An 11,993-nucleotide genomic window follows, 5' to 3' on the forward strand; every position below is an offset into this window, starting at 1 on the left:
AATTTCATGAAATTTAAAAAAAATGAAATATTTCGTGAAATATTTCAAAATGTGTGAGATATTTCAATTATCATTATTTTTGTAGTTATGTCTTGTAAAATATTAAATAATTAATCTAAATAAATTAAATACCTCATTAGTCATTGAAACACATTTTTTTCTCAGTTTCAATGTATAATAATATGTTGTATTTTTGGCTGTACCTATTATTTGATGTAAAAATGTAATATAAATAAGGAATAGGTAGGTATATTGTATATGTACCATGTACGTGGTTACTTATATAGTTATAGGTTAAGAATCAGATCAGATTTTTCTTGATCATGAATCTTTATGACATTTATTTGTATAATTGTATATAAAAAAAACATAATAAAAATAAAAATATAAAAAATGGAATATAAATTTTAAAAAAACACTTGGGTATGACGTTTATCATATATGTTAAATTACTTAAATGTGGTTAGAATGAGATTAGTGAATGTGCTTAGTGATGAGAAAATGATAATACTGTAATCTAGTTATCTCCTTATTTGGCGGGAAGATAAAATTGTTGATGGAGTAGGGTCAAATATTGAAATAATTAATAAAAATCCAATATTTCACAAAACATTGAAATATTTCATGAAATATTTCTCATACTTCAAACACTAATTATGATATATAATAATATAATCTGCACGGCATTATAAAAACTGTGTTACAATAATGTCAGGAGAACAGTTGTAATAGGCAACTACGTCGTTAACATCGTTTTGTAGTACCCAGTTGTAGCCGTTGTCGTAGTAGAAATTTTATGATGTAAGTAAGATGGGTATGTGAGTCATAGGTAGTAGGTAGTTTGACAGATCATCGCGGGTATAAAGCGCACAATAACATTGCGACAGTGGGCGTAACGTTTTACGGACCAGCACTATCGGTCACGACGAAGGGGATGTCCCCGGAGGCTGTGGAGACTTGTTCTGTCGGGTAGTTGATGGCGGTGGAGGGGTCGGCCCAAAAGTCCTCACCCTCAGTGGACGCAATAGCACGACCCAGGTTATTCAGTCCGTTCATCAGGCTGAAATTCTGGACCAGCCTGATGTTGACCTCCATCGGACCTCTGCCTTCCGGCAGCTAGGAACCGCCGCCGGTCGGTTGGTGCTGTTGCCGACGCCGGTGCTCTTCTTGCCGCCGGTGCTCTTCTTGCCGCCGGACGAGCCTCTGAAAACGTTCAGCTCGCTGCAGCACACTCTGTAGCTCGTAGTGGTGATAAAAGTAAACCATGGAATGCTGTTGAAAAATGGGCAAGAGAAAAATGTTTAAACTAACTGTTTAACACTGTTTAAAACTTGAAATGTGTACAGGCGCCGCAGGTCAGCGATTATACAACTCGCCAGTACTGCGTGGTATATAAATAAATAATTATTAGGTCAAGTGCACAAACGAATAGAAAGAATGAAAGAAAGACAATAGAAAGACCGTGAAAATGAGTTCTAACTTTCCGGTTGACCGTCAATACTTATGTATGAAAAATAACTACTCGACGTCGACACAGTCATAACGAAATATACACACTACCACTTTAACCTCAGACCATTGGCTTATACAATTTTTTTTAATACATTTTTTTCAAGAAAGAATGAAAGAACGAGTGAGAATATACGAACACGTTACCATTGAATAGGAGACACGGTATCACAATATAATATAACTGCGAACTGCGAAGGGCATACCCCGTAACTTTTCATTACTGGATCTATTATTAAAATGTTAAATTTAAACTCCGCCGCAGTTTGAGACAATTACACACTGCCGTGTATAGTAGCTAGAATAGGTGTTTATTTTTCGCAACAGAATAATATTTACAAAACAACAAACGACATAATTGCGCATACAAAAACCATTGAAACTGTTTTATATAGAGCTTTAAAGTATAAATCATATGCAATATGATATATATACACATACGCATACGCATGATTTTTTCATAATTATCATTATTTATTTATTTATTTGTGATTTAAACGGGCTTAAAGCCCAATACATGTTTTATAATATGTGTATAATTGGTGAGATTAAATATAATTTTAAATGAGTACAAGTATAAACCGTAATGAAAACAGTATTAATATTACAATAATTTGAGAAATAGAAACATAAATGTGACTACTGATAACATCTATTAATATAATTACAAAAATAGTAATGGTGAGATTAATGCATACAAAAATAAATAGAAAAATAGGATATGTATAATAATATGAATTCAATAAACAATTATATTATAATAATAGGTCAGTGTTGAATTCATGAAGAAGCCATTTCTTAAAGTTTATCTTAAACCTATGTAGAGGTAATGCGTGTAGGAATTTTGGTATTAAATTTAGTATTTTTGTACCGACGAATTTGTATTGTTTTCATGTGCCCGTTTTATGAGGCCATGGCATTGTGTATAATTATTATTTTTAGCAAACCTTGTATCAACATTATGACTCAGGGGTAATGGGACATCATGTATTTTTAAGAGAAGAACTGCTGGTTTCAAATATAGGTTTTTTGATATTTAGAACATTTAAGTCTTCATATAGTTGTTTTGTATGATATGTTTTGTCTTTACTTAAGGCAATCTTAATTGTATTAATTTATTTTGACTAGTTTGCAATCTAGAAAGAGGCGAGAGCGTTATTATAGGATCCTCCCCAGCCTACAATCCTATAAGATATTATTGGTTCAATCAGTGCCAAGTAAATTACCCTTAAGTCTTTCTTATTTAGGATATCTTGAAATTCTCTCATTATATAAATAATTTTTTTGGTTTTAAGTGTTAATGAATTTCTTTGATCGTTCAAATTCATGTTTGAGCACATTTCTATACCCAAATATTTAAAGTTATTCACAACGTTTATTTTCTTACATTGGTACTTTACATCGTAGGCATAGTATCCTATGTATCCTCGTGTAGTATGAAATCTTTTTTGTTTGTCATTCTATTTCTACAATACTATACAGTTATACAGATTTAAATATTTCGAAACCCTCGCCAGAATTCACGGAAATATATTATTATTGTTTTATTATTATAATATGCTATATGATAAATTTGGTAGCCTCAAAAGAAAGATGCATTAAACATAATAATTACGAAAATAAGGAAAAAACGATTTGAGTAACACCCTTTTCTAATAAAATCAAATTGAATAAAACTGATCGACTTGCAGTGTAACGAGACGTAACGCGTCCCATTGGACTTTAGTCAGAATAATAATTCTAAAGAAGGCACTCTATTATGAGGTGCTCACCCATCCGAGAACTAGTGGCAGCGGCCGTTGCTTACTCTCAATCACGTCACGTGGTTGATTTCATCCACTGAGCCGCGCCAAGCCACCAACTCAATATTAATTACACATCGACGAAGATATTCATCCCGTCCGCTGTCGCCGTTCCAGAGAGGGACCAACAACCACCAGTAGCTGTCACCGTCATGTCATATTAGAAAATTCGTCACTAATCGTGCTCAGTGGCCACATCAGGTAACCCCTCCCGCTCCCATTCACAACAAAATACGTGAGTCGTTGCCGACAACCGCAATAATCGTAGGATCGATAACGGTACAAATATATAATAATATATCGATGGCTAAGAGGCCAAAAGTTGTATGTCCAATTTTTCTCAAAATCGTTTTATTAGTCCTAGGGTTCATCTGGGTCGTCTTTTTGATTCGGTAAAACATTACAAGTCAATATCATAATTAAAATATGTTTTATTTATACTTTGATTTTTATGTTTTCAGTGTAGGATAGGTTTTTTTTAGTGCACACATATAACAAGTCATAATTTAATGAGACATACAATAAATACTGTAACATGGTCTAAATAATTAAGCGGACAAATATAACAAGTCCAGACTTGTTACTTATGTAAAAAACAATTCATTCAATTTTGGACGTGTAATAATTTAGATAATATTGAATTTGTTTATTTATTTATAAAATTGAATATGTCCAGACGTATTATTTTAAATAATAAACATTTTTAATTTTAAATTGCACTAAATAATATTATGATATCTTTAATTAGCATAAGCTATAAAATATCATTAAACACCGGTTTCATTTGACTAAAAATTTGATGAAAATGTTACTTTATTATTTTTCATATTCAAAAAAAAAAATTCCAATATTTTTATATTTTTACTTTTTTACTGCAATTATATAAACAAATTTAATTTTTTATATCAAAAAAATTAGAGTTACGTACATTTTAACTATTTATATAATAAATTAATTAGAGTTTATATTAAATTATCAACTTTTAATATGTAGGTACATCAAAACCTTATATGTCCACGGTAAAAATATATTATAATTGCCATTCATAACCCATTTAAATTTAAAAGAAACATTACAATTACGTTTTAAAAAAAATGTAATACTTAAAAGTAATAATTTATGTAATCTACAAAATATTTTACAAATAAATCAGTTGCAACACCGAAAGTCAAAAATCTACAACACAAATTATTTGGTGTAGAATAATTTAAAATCTTATAAACTTTTCTCCTGTAAAATGTAGTGTTTGGGACATACAACTTTTGGCCTCTTAGCCATCGATATTATATACTATTATCCGATCCATCGTCAACAATAGCAAAAATTACAATAAAAAAAAGCCATTACGTATTACCTGAATAAATGACCACGAACAAATAAGAGCTAGTTTGCTATATTGACCGTTGAACCGAAAGTGGTAAGCGTAGAACGATAAGTGGTAAAGATAGAAAAACCTGGAACAGAAACACAATCGATTTACAAATACAAATACAGACGGAGTGAAACCTACTTATAACGGAATCGCTCGGTACCAACTCGGTTCCGTTATAAATGAGTTTCCGTTATTGAGAGACTAAAATATACGGGATACCTATAGGTTATTCGGGACTATTGTTATTTTCCGTGATAAAGAGGTTTTATTGTATAAAATATACTTCGGTAAGTATAAAAAAAATTCACTTATGGTTAATAGTTGGATAATTTTCAGTTGGCATAATGTTTTATTTAGTTATATCAAACTATGTGTTTAGTTGAGAGTAGAGGTAGTTCGATATCATATTTAAGACTTAGCTCTTACTCGGTAGGTACCCGGCGTAATACCTACATTTTTACTGAACAATAACTGAACCGATTTACAATAGCCAGTTGATTATAAACAAATCATGTTTTTCTTCTACGAATTACAAAAATAGATCTCGTGTTTACTGTTAAATGTTTATATACGAATTATATGTCGATAACAATCTGCAATCAAAACCCATTGTAAAATATAAATTATTCTTATACAAAATTCTCAGTTATAATTGACCAGTATAATCACTTTACAGTCTACAGCTCTGAACATCGGCCTGTATACACGATATCCGGTTGGTATAAAACATTTTACTCGGCCAGTACCCGGGTACACGGTTTCATACCAGATTTTCTACTCAGAACATCTCTAGTTGAGAGTACTAAAATGAATTAGTTAAAAAGTTATAGTTGCACTTGCACCAACTTATTTTATATAGTAATTTTAAATATTATATAAAATAGTAACGCAAATTTAACCATATAAAATGATTGATGTACACTTATTAAATAGTGCGAGCAACTATAATCAATGTTAAATCAATTTTAACAATATAATATAGTTATGCCTACCGTACAATTTAGTACAAGTATAGTATAACTGACTACCCAAGGCCGTATTTTGTGAGGTTGGGGAAGATGACCCCCCTCCCAACATTTTGCTCAGATTACGTACATTTAGAAATTTATCATCAGTTTTTTTTTTCAATAATATTTTAAATCAGTCCCCGCTGAAAATTATGTTTTGAATTATTAATGAAATGGATTCACAATAACTCTAATTTGCGTACCTAATTATTTCAATAATTGTTAAGTAGGTAGATTTTGGGCGTAGGACTTCTATCGAATAGGTGTTGTTCTCCTGAGATAGATTTTTTCAATATTTTAGATTTTAATTTAGAATTTCTATATAGTAATTTGTAGTATAACATTTTATATCTATATGTAAACAAACAAGGATATATAATTTTATTAGTATAATATAATATTATAGATAAGTGATAACCATCATGATTGCAACCGATAAAGTAATTTTAATTTCAACTATTCATTGTAGTTGATTTTATATTCAACTAAACGACTTAGTTAAATTTAACTAAGCTACAGGGTTAAGGTTTGACTAAATTGAAATGGTACTTACAACATATTGAATAGCTGTCGCTATTTTAACGCTAATTTAGAGGCTACGATAACCAAATGAATAGGTGTAGTAACAATTTTTTTTCCGTAGGGTATAATATATTGTACGACGACAATATAAAAACGCTTTTATATTATAAATCTACATATTATAACCTATTACACTTACTTTAGCCAATGCTTTTTCGTGATCGGACAACGGCTACACTTGGTGTCGTATTGATCAGCTAAGTAGACGATCAATATGACAAAAAATGCCGTGGTTCTGTCGTTGAACAATTCTGACATTATGACCTTTATGCCTGTCGGGAATTCAAATAATAATATTTATTTTAATAACAGTAAATAAATAAACAAACTGAACGTATATCTTCATCGTAAATCAAAATCCCTTTTATACACGACATAACTCGTTATCCCACGTTAGTTATACGTCAGTTATACGCATTGCTAAACACACACTGCAGGACACAGCACAATGTTATCGCGTTGACAAAGTCAATAATATTGAATAAAATTATGTTTTCGGGGAACGGATGTCAAGGCGTCAGTGAACTCCGATGACGTGTACGCCGTTTGATAGGGTTTTAAATGTTTTTATAATAATAATAATATTTGGGTGCGATATAAAGTCGCAATGACGGATTATGACTATCATTATTAACGTAATTTATTTTACTCACCGACCAGAGCCAGAAAGGCGATCAAAAGTGGCAAAACCGGGAAAGATACCGAGCGGTGAAAATGTAATGGCAAATCCACTGAACAAAATAAACAGCGATATATAAACAAAATGTAAAGAATTTTTTTTATAATGATTATTATTAAAATATTTTTGTAACACTTTATTAATAATATAGATTACCTAAGAGAAAGAAAACAAACATCTGTTGTTGTAAATACCTAATAACCATTGAAATCAATAGAGTCTGAAAGCAAAAAAAAAACAAACCGTTCATTACAACATATATATATAGATATATACATAGGTACCAAGTTAGGTATAGTTATCAAACATTTAATGTGGCTAGAAAATCAGTTTAAGATTGTAAAAAATGATATTACACACAATTTTTAATTCTAAAGTTATGTATTTTTTTTAATTAATAATTGTATAAAGTAAACGATTATAGAAAAAAATGTTGAATAAACCTGTGACGTTATTATTATTTATTAAAAATGTATTTTTCAACATGTTATTATCTATCTATTTTAAAGATTATTTTATCAATACCAGCAGGCTGCATCTGTAAGTAGGAAATCTGGATGTCAAAAATACAACAGTGACGCAACAGGTTAGGTTAGAATTTTGTATTAATTGATTATACTAATCCACCATAGGTGGAAATGTAGAATACGACAAACTTGATATAACTTTGGTACTTTAGAGTTAAATCATACACTTACGTACAAACTAGGGGTCCGCGATCTACCGCAGATAGATTGCCTACCTGATAATATACCGCTGCGAATCGGAATTTTTATTCCGGGCAACGGAAAAGTTAAAATTAATTTTAAACACCATACACCGAATATTAAATAGCGAATTGAACAAAGTTTGAGTCATATAGAGTTGGTACATTTAACGGACAACGAAGTGCACATATTCAGCTAGTACAATATAATATATTGTGTATACATATATATATATATTGGAATCAACTGAAATACCCAACTCAAAAATAAAATCATTTCTTGCTTTTGTTTGTGATCACCGATTTTTAGGAATTTATATGCATTAAAAGAAAACTATATTAATGTGTTAAGTCATTGAAAAATATTTCACTAACCAGAAATTAAAGTGATGAATTAAATAGAGCGAAATCTCTTTTTTAAAAAAAATGCAATCTCTTGAGTTTGTTTTGCTAATAATAATTTGGGAAAATGTTAGAAAATCATTATCTGTGGTATCTAAAATGTTGGAGTGATCCATCGAGCCAATGATTTTGGCAAAGCGGTAACTCAATTAAAAACATGAAACCTAATTATAAAGAATTAGCAAAAAAAAATGTGTCTAAAAAATGGGGACACAACCTCAAAAATAAAATAAACAAAAATGTTTGGTGAATTATTTTTACAAAGGAAAAATTTTATGTTTTAGTAGTTTTACCTACCACTAGTTGATACAACTTTATTTTAACTCGAAGTTCATTTTAAAGGACTATCGAATACTTTTAATTTTTTATTCACACCAAATATAATTAAATGAAGCAGACAAGTGATATCTTTAAAAGACTCTTAAAACCATTAAAGAATTATGTTTATATTTAATAGAAAACGACATATCATCTTTGTATAGTGAAGTTGTTACATTTTGTATTATGTTTTTAAGTTTACCTGTGACTGTGCATCGGTTGAATCATTCTCTAAACTTAAACTGATTAAAAACAATTTAAGAAACTCAAAAATAAGTATCTTAAACATAGAAAGAGCTCGCACTGTAGATCTGGACATAGAACATTTAATTTTAGACTTGACTAATCAAAAAATCAAAAAAAAAAAAGATTTTTTTTTAATATTTTTAAAAACATAAATATGTAATTATTTTTATGATTTTAAACGTATCAACCATTTTGTATCTAGTGCAAATGTGTATTTTTTATGTTAAAAGAAAATTTAATGGTGGTAGGTACTTCACATCATCTTCACACATAATTGCATTTTTCATATGAAAATATTTTGTAAAATCCGGAAAGTAGGGGACTCTATTACTTTGTTTTGCACCCAAAACCTTAGTTGTGGCACTAATGCGTAACATCATACCAAATTGTACGCACAGCAGAAAACAGTTGAATTTCGTCGAATTTTTTTATATTTTAATTTTAAAAGGAGTTCTGAGTATTTTAAGATGTACAAACAGTTTACAATTTTAAAATACTTAAAACTCTCTTTTGAATTAGAGTATTGTAAAAATCCCACGAGTACGCAATTGGGTACATAAACGATTTTGAGCGGAGGCGTTGTGTCAGCCTAGCATACTTATAAAAATAATCAAATTTATAGTTTAAAAAAATTAACAGTAATTAAAAATACATCATGGCTATAAATAGCGTGGCATTCCGGTGAACTTTTTTTTTATTGATAGAGGTACAAACAAATTAATATATTTTGGTGGACATTTTATAAGTTCTTCGGTTATAAGTTTTTAAATTTTAACAAGATATCGAAAATTGATTTATGAAAAATTTTTTATTTATGGATGAAAATTCAATATCGTAAACACTTTAAATTCAAACGATTATAAAACAATTATGTTACTTTCCTGTATTTTTTTTTTACTTAAGGTAGGAAAATGTGTGGCAAATCTTATATCAATATTTCTAATGTGAGCTATGAAAGGAAAAGTATTTATGAATTTCAAACTGACAAATAGTTTGAACATTTTCGAAAAGTTGATGAAATTTGTCAAAATACATATAAATAATAATTGAGCATATGTATATTTAATATTTTTGAATTTCTATTAATGAAAATAAAAAAAGAACCTAACATTAAATTTTCAACCTTTTTTACCAAGTGAAAAAGTTACTATCGAGAATAATTTTAAAAATTTTACAAAATTCGAAAAATGTATAACTAGCTCAAAAAGAGTCAAAATATTTCGAAAATGGTACCAATTATGGAAAATGCTATTATAAATATTTGGTGAAAATTTCAAGTTTATACGGGTATTAATTTTCGAGTTAAACCAAAGAAATAAAATCGATGTTGTTAGATTTATTTATTTTACTTAAGAGGAACATTTTATTAAATGTCAAGCCTTAGCTATAAAAATTGAACATTTTATAAATTTGGAACTACAAAATAATTTACAACATTTTTTAATTTTGAATAATTATGTCAACATCTGAACTCCAAATGCCTATAAACAAAAATCATGCATAAGTTTTTTAAAAATATTTTAAATTTCTAAAAAAAAATAAGTTACGAGGAACCATGTATTATATTTTCAAGCTTTATGACTGTAACTGTTTTTTTTATTAATTTTATGATGAATTGAAAAATTAAATAAATGTGCTTCTATAAATATTTGGTGAAATAGTTTCTCAAGCCACTATGGGTCTATTCACTTATGAGTTAAGAATTACAACAAATGTTTAGTAAACATTTAGTTATTTCCCCGTTTATCTAAAAAAGTATATATTACAAGGGAATTTTGTACTTTTGAGTAACAAATAGATTAACTTTACTAGCACAACCCCCTTTCTTGTTGCTATACTCCTAATTGTATAACAATGTTGCTGACAACTGTTCCCATTCGTATAAGACACTGTTTAAAATAAGAGTTCTTTTGTTATGCTATACATAATAAACAATAATTGCATACTTACAAATACGACCATCATGAAGAATGATGCAATATACGACATTCTAGACGTCGACATTCTATCAAATCTGTTATATTCCTCAGAAATTACATTTCTGAAATATTAAACAATAAATTATTATCTACATGATAGTTATAAATTAAAACTATTTACAACAAATAACTTTGAGAGTAAGTCTTTACCTAAAAAATCCTTTGTTTTGTTCATTTTCAGCCAGTGATTTAACACAGGAAAACAGTAAGTCATCGTAGCCAAGGAAATTCTCTAAGAAAAACTGACTCACTGAATCGTTATAATGCAGAGTAGGGTCTAGAGTTACTAGCATTACAGGAATGCTTGACCGATTTCTGGCACTTGGTGACAAATTCAAGAGCCCATACTCCAAAGAATATTCAACAATGTAATCCGATTCGAAAATTACTAAAAAAATAAAGGGTAAAAATAATTTATGTGTTTTCATTAATAAATCCCATATCACACCTCATATAATATAAATACCTTCATGGTCTTAACTTAAATTAATAATTTATTTATCTATACTCAAAACAATTAATATGAATTAAAAAAAATTTTCATCACAAAGCTAAATTAAATTTATTGTTCAGTCCTTAATACAAATATTTTGTAAAATTCATATAATTATTATAATTTAATCAAAAAAAGGTGGGTAAGTGGATTTCGCTCTGCTGTACAGTAGGTTATAAGTGGGTCACTGTATAATGGATGGTATTAAATTTGAATTCAATGATATAATATCATTGTATAAGAAAAACGATTCTGAGCGGAGACGGTATGTCAGTCTAGGTATAAGGCATAATATTATAATATAGTCTATGGTATTAAAAAAAAATGTACCTATAATAAATTCCAAATTAATCATATCACAATATCTATTAGATACTTATAACGCGTTATACATCAACAAAAAACCGTGGTACTATCATAGATATATAATAGTATACTTTAGAAGTTTCAAGTACCCACGAATAATTTTATACAATCACAACAAAATAACTAAAATAGTTATCCTAGGTTTTTAATATGTAATTTCGTCCAAATTTGTACTTAAAATGACTATAAAAATAAACTGTGTAAATGTATTTTATAGATTTTTTGGTAACAGAATTAATTACTTACGTGGAATCTTGTTTTAAATTTTCAATTCTTAGATACAAAAATTGAACATTTTATAAATTTTTAACTACAAAATAATTTTTCAAATTAAAATTTGATCTTTAAATGCTTATAAAAAAAAATTGTGCGTATGTATTTTTAATATTTTTCAACTGATATTGTAACAATATATCACGAGCTTTGTATTAAATTTATACACTTTTTGGCCCAACAGATAAAACTTAATTGATATTTATAGAAAAAAAACTAAAAAAATTAAAACTGAAAATGTCCGTAAACAGCTCAAAAA

At 28.7% G+C, this 11,993-nt stretch overlaps 1 pseudogene; it reads right to left on the reverse strand.

The window, feature by feature from the left end:
* Nucleotides 1-595: 595 nt before the first annotated feature.
* Nucleotides 596-11,993, reverse strand: part of LOC100164986 — a 16,721-nt pseudogene continuing 5,323 nt past the window's right edge.

The sequence above is a fragment of the Acyrthosiphon pisum genome, chromosome X, assembly GCF_005508785.2.
Source record: "Acyrthosiphon pisum isolate AL4f chromosome X, pea_aphid_22Mar2018_4r6ur, whole genome shotgun sequence".
Taxonomy (NCBI): Eukaryota; Metazoa; Arthropoda; class Insecta; order Hemiptera; family Aphididae; genus Acyrthosiphon; species Acyrthosiphon pisum.